This window comes from Triturus cristatus, chromosome 3_2 (assembly GCF_964204655.1).
Source record: "Triturus cristatus chromosome 3_2, aTriCri1.1, whole genome shotgun sequence".
NCBI lineage: Eukaryota > Metazoa > Chordata > Amphibia > Caudata > Salamandridae > Triturus > Triturus cristatus.
Window position 1 is genome coordinate 616,968,883 of NC_140584.1, and position 13,754 is coordinate 616,982,636.

General features: G+C 48.4%; 1 protein-coding gene across 1 annotated transcript in view; it reads right to left on the reverse strand.

The window, feature by feature from the left end:
* Window positions 1-13,754, reverse strand: part of DDB1 (damage specific DNA binding protein 1) — a 990,203-nt gene that overhangs the window by 520,985 nt on the left and 455,464 nt on the right. The gene's annotated exons all lie outside the window — the stretch shown is intronic.

Here is a 13,754-nt window from a genome sequence, read left to right on the forward strand (position 1 = left end):
TCACTTAAATCCCAGAGAATATTTTCAACATGGATCGGATAAAAAAAGGAATGTTGGACAATAAAACTTTTAGTTGATGTGAAATTCTACCACCACCTTAGGAAGAAATAAAGAAATCCCAAGGACATCAATGTGAAATCAGTGTATGGTTCTGAGCAACAAGTTACTTACCTTCTGTAACAATGTATCTGTTAGAGACAAAGGTTAGTTATGGTTTCCTTACCTTAGAATTTCCCCCAGGCGTCAGTCTGGCACCGGAGAATTTTTTTTCAGCAGTATCCCTGCGTGTTGGTTGGTGGCTTCAGTCGACTCGGCGTCCATTGCCGTGGTCGCTGGGATGACATTGAGGTGCCTTCTTAAACGCCACCCCTGCGCGCTGAGGTCAGTTCTGACCCTACTTTACACGCCAGAAGAGCAGAGCCATCAAGACATTGATGCACCACAACTAGGGCACTGTAAGGGATTCCCTAAACCTAGAAGTCAGAGAGTGCGGGGAAGATGGGTGGGGCGGTAAGGAATCTATACCTAACCTATGTCTCTTACATATGCATCATGTCCTCTGAAAGAGACCATTAGTTATAGATTTCTTACCGTAGAATAGATACCCAAGCAATACCAACCTGGAGGAGGGTCTGTGAACCAAGTTCACACCAGGAAGTCCTGGAGGACCGAACGGGCAAAATAGCCGTCCCTCCGCGCTGGGCTGTCCAGGCAGGATTGTCTAGTGAAAATGTGCAAGGATGTCCACGTGGCTGCCAGACAGATGTTAAAAAGTGGAACTCCACGTGCCAGCGCAGTACTGGCTGCCGCAGCCCCACTAGAGTGAGCCCGCAGCCCCACTGGAGGTTCCTTTTTCGCCAAAGCGTAACAGTTTGATACAAAGGACAACCCATCTAGAGATGGTACGCCTTTGAACAACCCGACAATTTTTGGCACCTACATAGCCAAGGAAGATTTGATTATCCACCCGGAAATAGTTTGGGAGGTCAAGTTAGGACAGTGCATGCTTAGGGTCCAGACGGTGGATTCTCTCCTCCTCCTTGGAAGGGTGCAGAGGTGGGAAAAAGGTGGGCAAGGTAATAGTTTGCCCAATGTGAAACGGTGTAACCACTTTTGGAGTGAACGAAGGCCTCGTTCGAAGCACCACTTTGTCTGGATGCACAGAGAAGAAAGGGAGCTTGGAAGAAAGAGCTTGAAGCTCACTCACCCTGCGAGCAGAAGTGATGGCAACAAGGAAGGCAGTTTTTAAAGTGAGGAGCCTGAGAGGACAGTTATGAAGGTGCTCGAAGGGAGGACAAATAAGAAAAGTAAGAACAAGATTCAAGTCCCATTGGGGCATTATGAAAGGAGATGGAGGAAAGAGGAGTAATGCCCTTAAAAAATTATATTTACAATAGGGGACTTGAACAAGGAAGGCTGATCGAGTAGCCGAAGGAAGGCAGAGATACCAGCAAGAGAGCCTTTCAGAGTACCCAGAGCAGAGGTCTGCTGGGACAAAAAGTCTATACAAGAGGACCTCTGAAAGAGGGACAGAAAGGGGATCCACAGCCTTTATGCACCATGGCACAAACTTGTTCCATCTACAGGCGTATGCTGTTTTAGTGAAAGGACACCTGGCTGCCAAGATGACATTACAAACTTGAGTGGAAGGTCAAAAGCTATCAAATGTTGCCTCTCAACCTCCACGCAAGGAGGTGGAGGCTGGACAGGTTCGGGTGAAGAACACTTCCCTGCTGCTGCGACAGAAGATCCTTCCGAAGGGGCAGTGTAAGTAAAGGATTGATGGCCATGCTCAGGAGCTCTGGGTACCAGACTCTTTGTGCCCAGTCCAGAGCCACAAGAATAACTTGGGCCCGGTCGCGTTTGATCTTAAGCACTCTGGGCACATGTGGTCCCGGTGGAAAGGTGTACAGGAGGCCGCAGTTCCACTCGCGATGAAAAGCATTGCTGAGCAAGCGCAACCTCGGAAACTCCAACGCACAGAATTGCTGACCTTGCGCGTCGTCTGTGGTGGCAAACAGATCTAACCAAGGCTCTCCCCACAGCTGAAAGAAACCTTGCACCACCTCCAAGTGAAGACGCCATTCGTGATCTTCCAGGCACTGACGGCTGAGTTTGTCCGCATTGGCATTCAGAGAACCCACCAGGTGTTGAACCAGCAGTGTCATGGCCTGATGTCCCAGCCATATCCAGAGGAGATGAGCCTCCTGATATAGGGTCCACAACACCACCTGGCCCAGTTTGTTGCAGTACCACATGACGGGGGTGGTGTCCATGAACACCTGCACCACCAATTTTCCTTTGAGACAGGGAAGAAATTCTTTCAGTGCCAAGAGGAACGCCCAGAACTCCAACAGGTTGATATGGAGCCCGGACTCCGCCAGAGACCACACGCCTCTGATCTCCGCCTCTCCCAAATGGCCGCCCCATCCCAGGAGTGATACATATGTCACCACAGTGAAGTCTGGTTGGGGAAGGGCAAGTGATCTGCCGCTGACCCAAGCTTGGTTCGTTAATCACCACTGCATATGTTGTGCAGTTCCCTCCAAGATCTGGACGTAGTCGGAAAGATTCCCCTGATGCTGCACCCACTGGAACTTTCAGATCCCACTGCAGAGCACGCATATGCCATCTGGCATGATCCACCAGCAGGATGCAGGAAGCCATGAGGCCCAGCAGCCTCAGGGTCGTTTTCACCAAAATCCGTGATAGAGTCTGAAAAGAAAATCGGTATCATAGCCTGAATATCCCCAACTCACTGTTTGGGAGGATAGGCCTGAAACTGCACTGTGTCCAGAACTGCCCGATGAAAGTGAGCGTCTGAAAGGGAGTCAGATGTGACTTTGGCACGTGGATAGTGAACCCCGGCAAATGCAGAAGGTTCGCCGTGGTCTGGAGGTGGGAGGCGACAACCTGTGGCGAGCCCTCCTCCAACAGCCAGTTGTCGATATAGAGGAAGACTGTAACCCCTGATCTGAGCAGATGAGCTGCAACCACTGCCATCACGTTCGTGAACACCCGAGGGGCACGGTTAAGGCCAAGGGGGTGGCACAGGGAACTGAAAATGCTTGTGGCCTAAAGTAAACCGTAGGTACCACCTGTGGCCTGGCAGGATGGGGATGTGGAAAAAGGTGCCCTGCAAGTCCAACGCCACCATCCAGTCTCCAGGGTCAAGGGCAGACAGGACCTAAGCCAATGTTAGCATTTTGAATTTCTCCTTTTGGAGGAATCGATTAAGGGCCCCGAGGTCTAGAATAGGACGCAGGCCTTATTCTTCTTCGGCACCAGAAAGTAGCAGGAATAGCAACCACAACCTACTTTTAGTGCAGGAACCCTCTCAATAGCTTCTTTGGACAAGAAAACAGACTTCCTGGCGGAGAAGTGCCAAATGATCTCCGACATGCGATCAAAAGACAGTGGCATGGAGGGTGGGATATTGTCGAAGTGGAGGGTGAAGCCCCTTCGGACTAATTGCAAAACCCACCTGTCCGACGTGATGGTTTGCCAGCAGAGGGGGAAAAGGGTGGAGTGGCCGACTCACTGGCTCCCACGTCCGCAGCCATGCAGAGGCTGGGCAGCTTGTATAAACCAGAGGCTGGACTGGGTCAAACGTGGCTGGGTGCCCCTTCCATAGCCACGAAAGGGGCAAAAAGCAGACTGAGGTGGACGGGAAGACACAGCGAGGCCCAAGGATCTGGCCATAGCCCGAGAATCCTTTGTCGCCGAAAAGGCGACGGCCACTGAGGGGAATGTCCAGCAAAGTAGACTTGACATCCCCCGAAAAGCCAGACGTCCTCAACCAGGCGTAGCGACTAAGGGCTACCGACGTGGCAATCATTCTGCCTAGAGAGTTTGTGGCATCCAGACCACATCGAATCGTGAATTTAGCTGCATCCCTCCCATCTGCCAGGCTTGGGAGAGAACATCCTGGGCCTCTTGCGGGCACTGGGGCAGCACTTGAGCGACCATATCCCAGATAGTATGGGAGTATCGGCCCAAGAGGCACGCGGAATTCACAGACCTCAGTGCCAAGCTGGAGGAAGAGAACATGTGCTTCCCAAGATGATCCAGCTTTTTCGATTTCCTGTAGGAAATGCGCCCCTGGAAGAAGAGGTTTGGACCACCCAGCTCTCAGAGAAAGGGTTTTGAGTGAGGAAAACTGGGTCACCCAGAGCCAGGAAGCAGCGGCGGGCAATGGTCCTTTCCACATGAGCTCCCGTGCTGGGCTAGGACCAGGCACCCAGAAGGACATTTGTGAGGGCTTCTTTGAAGAGCAGAAGAGGTTCAGAGGAGGTTGCCGCAAGCTGAAGCATCTCTGTCAGGAGATTAGTCCTGACTGCCACTGAAGGGAGCTCCAGCTGCCCTTCACGCAACCACAGTGTAGGATGCTCCCTCCCCCATGGGAAATAGCATGCCACGGTCTAGAGAAGTGTCCAAACCACTGGCGTCACCCAGGCCCTCTTTCCAGTCCGGCTCTTCAAGCTGGTCTGCCAAAGGGTACAGTGACCCCTCTCAATCCTCATCACCACCTTCTGGGCGATAGGAAACACCAGGGATGAACAGGGGAATAAAAATACCCTCCGGCGTCCGATTCAATGTCGACGATGTCGGTGTGGGTCCATTTCAAGGATTAGAATGGCAAAGACCCGGGGCACGGCCGGGGCTTCATCGCAGGAATGGGTGCCGGGGAAGGTCGAGTAAGGCCGACAAGCGCCAATCCAGATCCAAGCCTGGATCTGTAGAGGCCCTCCGGTGGCATCGAAGGCCCAGGACCCCCGACCAGCTCCACGGGGCCCAAAGGTGCTCCAGCGGAGTCGGGCTGCCCAAAGATACTGTGGAGGGCTTCGTAAAATGTCAAAGTTGGGCAGGGGACACCCAAGCTCCCTGAAACGGGGGAGGCACAAAGTCATCCCTGAAGGAGGCACCGAAGACGGAGCCTTAACGCGACGACGCTCTGGATCCCTAGTCATGTCAGCCAACTGACTGGGAGAAGAGGAAGAGCGGTGGTGCTTCTTTGCCTTCTTCTTGTGCTTCGACACGAGGTGTAGGCCCATCACAGACATCACCTTGTGACATGCCTGGCAGGGTTTGAAGCCGGTCCGACGATGGGAAATCCCTCACACACCAGAAGTCACAGACTCGCAAAAGAAGCCGACAAAACGTTGAAAAAAGCTTAGTCAAAAAGTGACTAAAGGGGTAGCTTTCTCCGGATCTGCGCTAGACTGGCACGGTAAAAGAAAGTAGGCACTACAACGTCATCCTAGCGACTACGACGACCGACATGGAGTCGAAAGACTCCACCTACTGGCGAGCATGCGATACTGCTGAGAAAATATTCTCCGGATTCTGTCTGACGCATGGGGGAAATTCTAAGGTAAGTAATCTATAACTAACTGTCTCTATCAGATAGAAATAACTGACGTCAGCGCACGCAGAGGCGGCATCTATTAAGCACCGTAACGTCATCCCGACGACCACGACGCCAGATGCGAAGTCGACCGACGCCACCAACCCACGTGCAGGGGTACTGCTGAGAAACAATTCTCCGGATCCAGTCTAACACCTGGGGGAAATTCTAAGGTAAGGAATCTATAACTGACTGTCTATTTCAGATATTAAAAGTATATTTCCAGTCTTCCAGCAAACGACTTTAAAACAGTTAAAGCTCAAATGCACATGGACCTATACAATTAACACCACACTGACATTCCAATTTGAATAGGGGTTATGAACAAGCAGAAAAAGGGGCAGTGGCCCATCAAAATAAGGCATGTGATGTTCTGAAGCTAAAAGCATTCCAGCTTTTAAGTGCTGCAGCCTTCTAGTGAAGATAAACAGACTTATCAAAAATATATCTGGATACCAGTCTTAGCCAGCCCAAAAGTAAACGAACGGGCCCAGTTAAAAAAAACAATGTAGTGCAGTTTTTACCAAGTAGCAAAACTCTAGACTGCACTTCTGACTGAAGGGCACCCAGGCCACCTTCAACATAGCAAAGTTGTTCTGAGAGAGATCTGGCTGATAGGCTAGTTTTTCTGAAAACAAGATGCCAAGATCAGCAATTAGCGCAGGGTTAAATCAATAGCCCCTACTGCTAAGACCTCAGAAGAAGAATCAGCAGTTGAAAGCTGCAGAACGTTTTCAGTCAATTTGAAATCGCAAGAACTCCCATGTATGCTCTTAATATATATATATATATATATTATATATAATTTGTGAATAAATAAGATCGGAGCAGTATAAAGGATTGATCATTCAACTCTATTAGGAAGGCATCCTGTAAGGAGTCTTGTGGGCTGTAATTCCTGGACCCTGACCCTGTAAGATCTACCATCAGAGCTATATCCACTCAAATCATGAAGGGTTTATATGAACCTGCTCAGTATGATTGTGCGTTCTGTGCCTTGTCAAGAGGATTTCTTGTGCATGGTTGTGTGCTAAACAAGAAAGAGAGCACCAGAAACCAAGGTTAACCCCAAGGACCTCTTGAAGCATTACAAATTAGGATACTGGATGTACCTGGAAAATTTCATGATAGCTAGGACCCATTTCTTAGGCGGAAGAATTATGTTACTTACCCTGTAAGCATCTGTTAGTGGCATGTAGTGCTGTAGATTCACATGCTCTGTATACTCCTTCAATCTACTATGGGATTTGGAGTTGTGCAACCTGCTTTTCTTCAAAGTCATCTTTCGAGTCACAAGGTAAAGTGACTCCTCTTCTTGGTGATAGCGTGTATGGGCATCAACTCCTTTGATTGTTTTCCAGCAGGTGGGTGAGAAGGGAGTGCGAGTAAAGTGTCAATATAAAGATGCCCATGCTAAGAGTATTGTGAAATATATAACTGCAATAGCCACAAGCATCCGGGGAGGAGGGAGGGCGCATGTGAATGTACAGGACTCTATGCCATGAACAGAAGCTTACAGGGTAAGTAACAATCTGTTTGATGGCATGTGTGGCTGGAGATACATATGCTCTTCATAGACAGTAAAGCAGTTCTTTCTAAGAAGCGGTGGCTACCGTGTGGCAGTCGCAGTAGTTTGAAAAAGTGTACATAGCACTGCCTGACTTACATTAGATTGTTGGCATGCTAACATATCTACGTAGTAGTGTCTAGTAAATATATGTGGTGTAGACCAAGTAGCTCCTTTACAGATTTCTGCTATGGGAATATTTCCTAAGAAAGCCATTATTAATCCCTTCGTACAATTAGAGTGTACTCAGAGTTATAAGTAAAGGTCTTTTAGCTTTAATGCAGAAAGTTTGAAGGCATTTTACTATCCAACTGGCTATGCCGGAGTTGGATATAGGGTTACTTTTATGTGGTGGTGAAAAAGCTAGAAGCAGTTTTTTTTTCCTGAAAGTTTTAGTTTGATCTATGAAAAATATGAGTGCTATTTAAACATCTACAGTTTTAAGAATTATTTCCGCTGCAGAATCAGGGTTAGGGGAAAAAACAGGTCGTTCAATGGATTGATTAAGATGAAATTGAGAAACTGCCATTGGTATGAATTTTGGATTAGTCCAAAGTAAAAAAAATTCTTTATGTATTTGAAAGAATGGATCTTCGAAGGTGAATGCCTGGAGCTCACTAACATGTCTGGTCAATGTCATCCAACACAGGATTTCTATTCCAAGCACTCAATTTTAATATTAAACAAACGCCAGTGCTTACAATGATGGTCGATGCAGGGAAAGCATTTGATCGTTTGAATTGGGACGCTATCTTTTATGGTCTCAGAAAGGTTGGGATTCCTCCTTAGATTATTAACATGTTACAAAATATATCAAGGGGCCCAGGCTGAGGTCTTTATAAACTCCAACCTAGCTGGTACGATCTATATAAACCGGGGAACTCAGCAGGGGAGTCCCTTATTCACCGTATTATTTACCTTTTTATATTGAACCTCTGGCCATCAGGATCTGCGATAACTTGGAGATTTAAACACTAATAGCGGTAATGTCTAAATTAAAACGGTTCGTGGACGACTTTATTTATTTTAGACCCGAAAAACAGAATATTGAAACATTGATAGCATTTGCGCAGTTTGAATTCATTGGGGGGTATAAAATCAACCATAAGACGACTGAAAATTTGTTGCTTAATGCTTCCATTGATATTCTTCCAGATAGTCTCAAGCGACAAGCTTTTTACCCTGGACCGATTCGATATTTGGGGATATACGTCACTAACCAGTATGCGGAAATTTATAAATCCAATTATGAGGCTATGTTGAAAAAAATGAAAGGCCTACTTGATAAATGGTCACTTCTTTCCCTCACATTGATCAGTTGAGTAGCCATTATAAAAATGTCAAATTTACCTTTGCAGATGTTCTGATTAAAATCAGCATGGCGTACTTTAAAGAGCTGAAAATTTTTTTCAACAGTTCATATGGAATAGGAAGGCGTTAAGGATAAAATTCCCTTTACTCCTGGGGGGGCGTGGCCTAGCAACATGGCTGACAGGACGTGAGCTTTTCAGTTCCCAGCCGGTTCGCTGTGAAATCCAACATAATCCATAAACCTGGACTATAACACCAGCCCAGAATACCGCCCCGAAACTGGTGGGCTGTGCTGTATCTAAAGCAACAACTATCGGCCAGAAAAATGAAGGAAAATAAGAGCAAGATGAAGGCGCTGGAAGCGGGGATTAGCTAGGGTAGTGATCCGTGGCGCAGTGGTCTCAAGAGGGGAGCGCAGTGGAGGTCCTTAGACTGCTGGAGCTCCTCAGGAGCCCCAGAATTTTGGGGTGTACGATCGCCCTACTGCCTCAGTGAGTCCCCCCCCAAAGTGGAGTGGAGGAAGTCTGCTGACCCGGGGACGGATTACAGGAAAGGAGGCCCAGCTGAGCAGGACCAGTCGAGACAGAGGGAGCCGTGGAGGAGGGTGTGGCCTAGCCGTGTCTAGAGACTACTCCGACGGCCGTGGGGGGAGCGGCGAGAGACCTGCAGCCGCATGATGAGGCGGGCCTAGTGTGGTGAATGGGGGCCGCCTGAGACCAAGACAATGGAGCCCGGCATCTAGCCTGCTCGCTGCAGGAGGCGGCGAGGCAACGCCCACCCGGCCATTGTAGGAAAGTAGGATCTACTTCTATGGTTACCCACACTTTTTGCCTGTTGCTAAGCTGTATTTTGACAAGCCTGACTGGGATCCTGCTAATCAGGACTCCAGTCTATCTGCTTTCTCCCTAAATTGTTGTGTTGAGTACTTGGGTATACTCCAGATTGGATACTGGGGTACCCTTATCAGTCCTTAGTATATGGTACTAAAGAACCCAGGGCCTAGGTACCCCAGAGGTCTCCCATGCGTTGATGCATGCATTATGCTATCCATAGGAGACCATACAAATTGGATATACAGGCCTGCTATTGCAACCTGTGTAAGTTAACGTTTGCACCACTTAAGATAAAGGTTTACTATATCTAAGGGTCAATGCACTTAAAACCTACAACTCACCCCTATAGCAGGCCTTCGCAAACCTGAAGGCAGGGTGCTTGGTTCTAAGTGAGAGGGAGCCCCTGCATGAGCAGGACACTCCTGCAGCCTACGGAGTCAATTCTACCGGGTTGTCAGTGAAGTAGCCATATACTATATAGAGGGGTATCGCGTAATTACGCAATGACCATCTCGAAAACGGCTGCAACGCATCCTATCATGTTTGAATCATACCCCACACCCGATTCCAAGCACTGGAAGAGCCCTCCGTAAGGCTCTCAGTGTTCCCGGTACCAGTCTTCTAGACCTGGACAGCACAAAATGGTTGTGAAGCATTTCTGCCCTCCTGCTGCTGAGACAAGCTCAAGCAGAGGAAGGTGGAAAAATAGGCATCCCATCACAGGGAGGTGTGACCAACTCCCAAACAGGATTTAGAGTATTGGGACCAGGTGGGTGCGCCTGCTAGCACCAAAAAGTCTGCATGAGGGGTACACGTTGTGTCCCTGTGCATAGTTCAGTTCAAACCAGTTTCGGGAGCCATTAGCTCCTGCTCTGGTGCGAATCTGGACAAAGGACATGGAAGTAAGCGTCCAGACCCTCCCCTAGGAGGGTCCCCTGTATCTTCCCAACCCTTTACGTAGGGTACTCAAGGGCTTACCTGGGTGCAAGTCCCTAGATTCGCCATAAGATAAGATTCAGATCAGAGACCCGTGCACTTCTGCCGTCTGAGCACTCTAGACTTTACTAGACTTCGGTTGGGCCTAACTTAGTCTCCCTTCCAGTCTGCTGCATCGCCTGTGCATCATACAGGAACTTTCCAATGCCTGTGAAGCATCAAAGACACCTAAAGTAATCTCTCTTGGAGCGAAGGAGTCACTCCCTGCATCTGCAGGCCCCGCAACTAAGTAGACGGGTCCACAGATCCTGGACTCCTCTGGACTCCGTGGGCTCTGCAACACAGGTGGTGGTTTTCCACAGCTCCCGAGGCCTGACCTGCCCCTCTCACCAAGTTTGAGGCCAGTATCCTTTGTGGGGGTTTCAGTAACCGAACTCTTGTGCACCACGTCCAACTTGCAGTTGTAAAGGCTTGTTGGCTTCTTTGCATGAAGATCTTTGGGCTACAAGTAGCCCCTACCCCGAGCACCTCCAGTGACCAGAATCTTCAGCCACACCTCCTCGTGTACATCGTGGCCTGCATCGTTTGATGAGTTGCTTGAGGTCCTTTCATGACTCCAGTGCCTCCAGCCTGTGGGTCCACTTTTGGGCAACACTTGTTACTTTTGGGCTCTCCTGATTGCTCGGGGCATGCCCTGACTGCCCTGCCTTTGGCGAGTCCCCTGGACCTTGCTCGTCCAGACGTTGCTCCTTTGATTCCTGCGTGGCTTGCCTTTGCCAAAGGTTGTTGGTGCTCCCGCCAGACAGACTCCTCAGCACTCAACATACTTTGTGGGACAGCTGGTACCAGGGTCCTGGTCTTCCTCAGTGTCGCCTGGTCCTCACAGCTGCAGAGTCCAGGTCATCGTCATCTTCCCTGAAGCACCCGACATCGAAAGGCATTTGACTTTCAAATCTCCTGGTCACTCCTGAGTGGCACAGACTCAGTCTTCTCTTATTTCAGGAACTTCTCTTCAAGAATCCACGTTTGGATTCCCACAGACACTTGCTCCTCTTCCAGCAGCGGCACTTTCCTGAAGTCCTCCATTGGGTTCGAAGGCGGTTTCCGACACCACTTCACATGTATGCACCCAGCTTCCCTGGTGTAGGCAACGTTGGTACTAGGGTATCCACGGGTGGGGTGGCTTTCCAACCATCCATCTTCCACGGGGTTCCTTCTGGGTCCACTGGGAAGGGTCCTTAATCTTTTTTTTTTTTATTTAAAAACGCGACTTGCACAAAGAGTAGTACAGAGCACACGGTTGTGTCTGCACAAGGCACACGCTCTCCATGGGGTCCCTATCTACTTACCTTGGGTGGTTCCTTGTGGTCTCTGCACTTCCACGTCCTCTCGACACGGTCTTGACTCGAGACATGGTTATTTTTTTAAATTGGGATTCAAAAACCCAGTTCACATCAATGCACAAAGCATAATAGACGACTTACACGAGTCAAAGACCAACAACTGTTAATACAATAAACAGGGGCGCTGGTACATTACAGCGAAGATGAAAAGACAGGGTAGTGCACTCTAACACATCAATAATGCAGACTGTAGAACCTGCTAGTCTAAGTACATGCGGCTACCAAGTGTGACACGCAGCCAACATGATCAATTTAATGTCTTACTCGTAGAACTTGTGGCATCTGGGCCTACGCAACACAGCATGCTACCATCCATTATCCACATTGTTACTCTGTTTTGTCACTAGATATTGCGCATACAGACCCCAGCAACTTTTTGGATGCCTGAGGGGGAGGGGGGTAGGAAGCAACTCATTATTTACATCAGACTGGTTATTACAGTGGAGCATATCCTGCACCCATTCGGTCACAGTTGGTATGGGGCCCATAGAGACTCATTTTCTGATGTTCTTGTGGAGAGGTTTCGTGTATCCCAAAAGCGCCAGTAGGGGATCAGGGCAGAGGGATTGATCCGCAATGGTATTTAATGAGTGAAAAGGAATATGCTACTTACCAGTATGTATCTGTTCTTGGCATGTAGAGCTGCAGATCTACACACTTGTGCATAGATCGCCATTTGGTGTTGGGCCCGGATGTTTGCAGTTCGTTTTTCCTCTTGGAAAGTCTTTGGAAGTCACAAGGTCGGTGACTCCTCCTATGGATCGTATTGCGCATGGGCTTCGGCTCCATCCTCTGATTGTTTTTCGCCAGCAGGGAAAGATGGAGCGTAGTAGTAACAGTGAAGAAACCCATGTGTGTTGTATCTAAATAAGATAGGCTGGAACAGATACAGGTAGCCGGGTGGGCGTGTGTAGATCTGCAGCTCTACATGCCAAGAACAGATGCATACTATTAAGTAGCATATTCCGTTCGAGGCATACGAGCTGAAGATTACACACTTTTGCATAGACTATATAGCAAATCCCAACCTTAGTGGCGACCACCGGTATCTGTTGCAGTGGTTTGAAATAGTGTTTTTAGTACAGCCTGCCCACACTAGCTTGTTGCTTGGTTTGCACATCTACACAGTAGTGTTTTGTGAAAGTGTGCGGTGTGGACCATGTAGCTGCTTTGCAGATATCATCTAATGGGATGTTCCCTAGAAAAGCCATAGAAGCCCCTATCTTCCGTGTAGAATGGGCTTTAGGGGGAACGGATAGCGTTCGTTTTGCTTTGTGGTAGCAAATTTGGATGCATTTTACAATCCACCTAGCTATCCCTGATTTTGAGATGATGTTGCCCTTGTGTGGTGGAGAGAAAGAGAAACAGTTGTTTGGTCTTTCTGAAAGGTTGTGTTCTTTGGATATAGTAAAGTAAGGTTCGTTTGACATCTAGCGTGTGTAGAGCCCTTTCTGCAACAGTCTGAGGTTGCGAGAAAAATACCGGTAATTCTACAGATTGGTTTAGGTGAAAAGGGGAAATGACTTTAGGTAGGAATTTTGGGTTGGTACGGAGAACAACCTTGTTCTGGTGCATTTGAAGAAAAGGTTCTTGTATGGTAAGTGCTTGTATTTCACTGACCCTTCTAAGGGAAGTGATTGCTACAAGGAAAGCTGTTTTCCATGTGAGAAATTGCAGTTCGCATTTATGCAAAGGTTCGAAGGGAGGCTCCATTAGCCTTGTGAGAACGATATTTAAGTTCTACACAGGTGAGGGTGGTACTCTGGGGGGAATTATTCTTTTTAGGCCTTCCATGAAGGCTTTAATGGCAGGTACTCTGAAAAGTGATAGGTGCTGCCTCTTTTGTAGGTAAGCTGCAATTGCTGCGAGGTGTAGCCGAATGGAGGTACATGCTAGATTACACCTTTGTAGGTGGAGTAAGTAGCATATGATGTGTTGTATAGACACGTCTAGAGGATTGTGTTGTTATGGCAATAAACAACAAATCTTTTCCACTTGGCAGCGTAGCAGGCTCGAGTGGTAGGGCTTCTAGCTTCTCTGATGACGTTCATACAGTCAGGGGGAAGGTTTAGGTATCCGAATTCTAGGATTTCAGGAGCCAGATCGCAAGGTTGAGCTGAGCTGGGTCCGGGTGCCTGATCTCTCCATGGTTCTGGATTAGGAGGCATGGTGAGAGGTGTAGCTTTTGGTGTGGTACTACTGAGAGTTCCAGCAGCGTGGTGTACCACGGCTGTCTGGCCCATGTTGGAGCTACTAGGATCAGCGTGAGGGAATGCTGTTGTAGCTTTCGCACCACT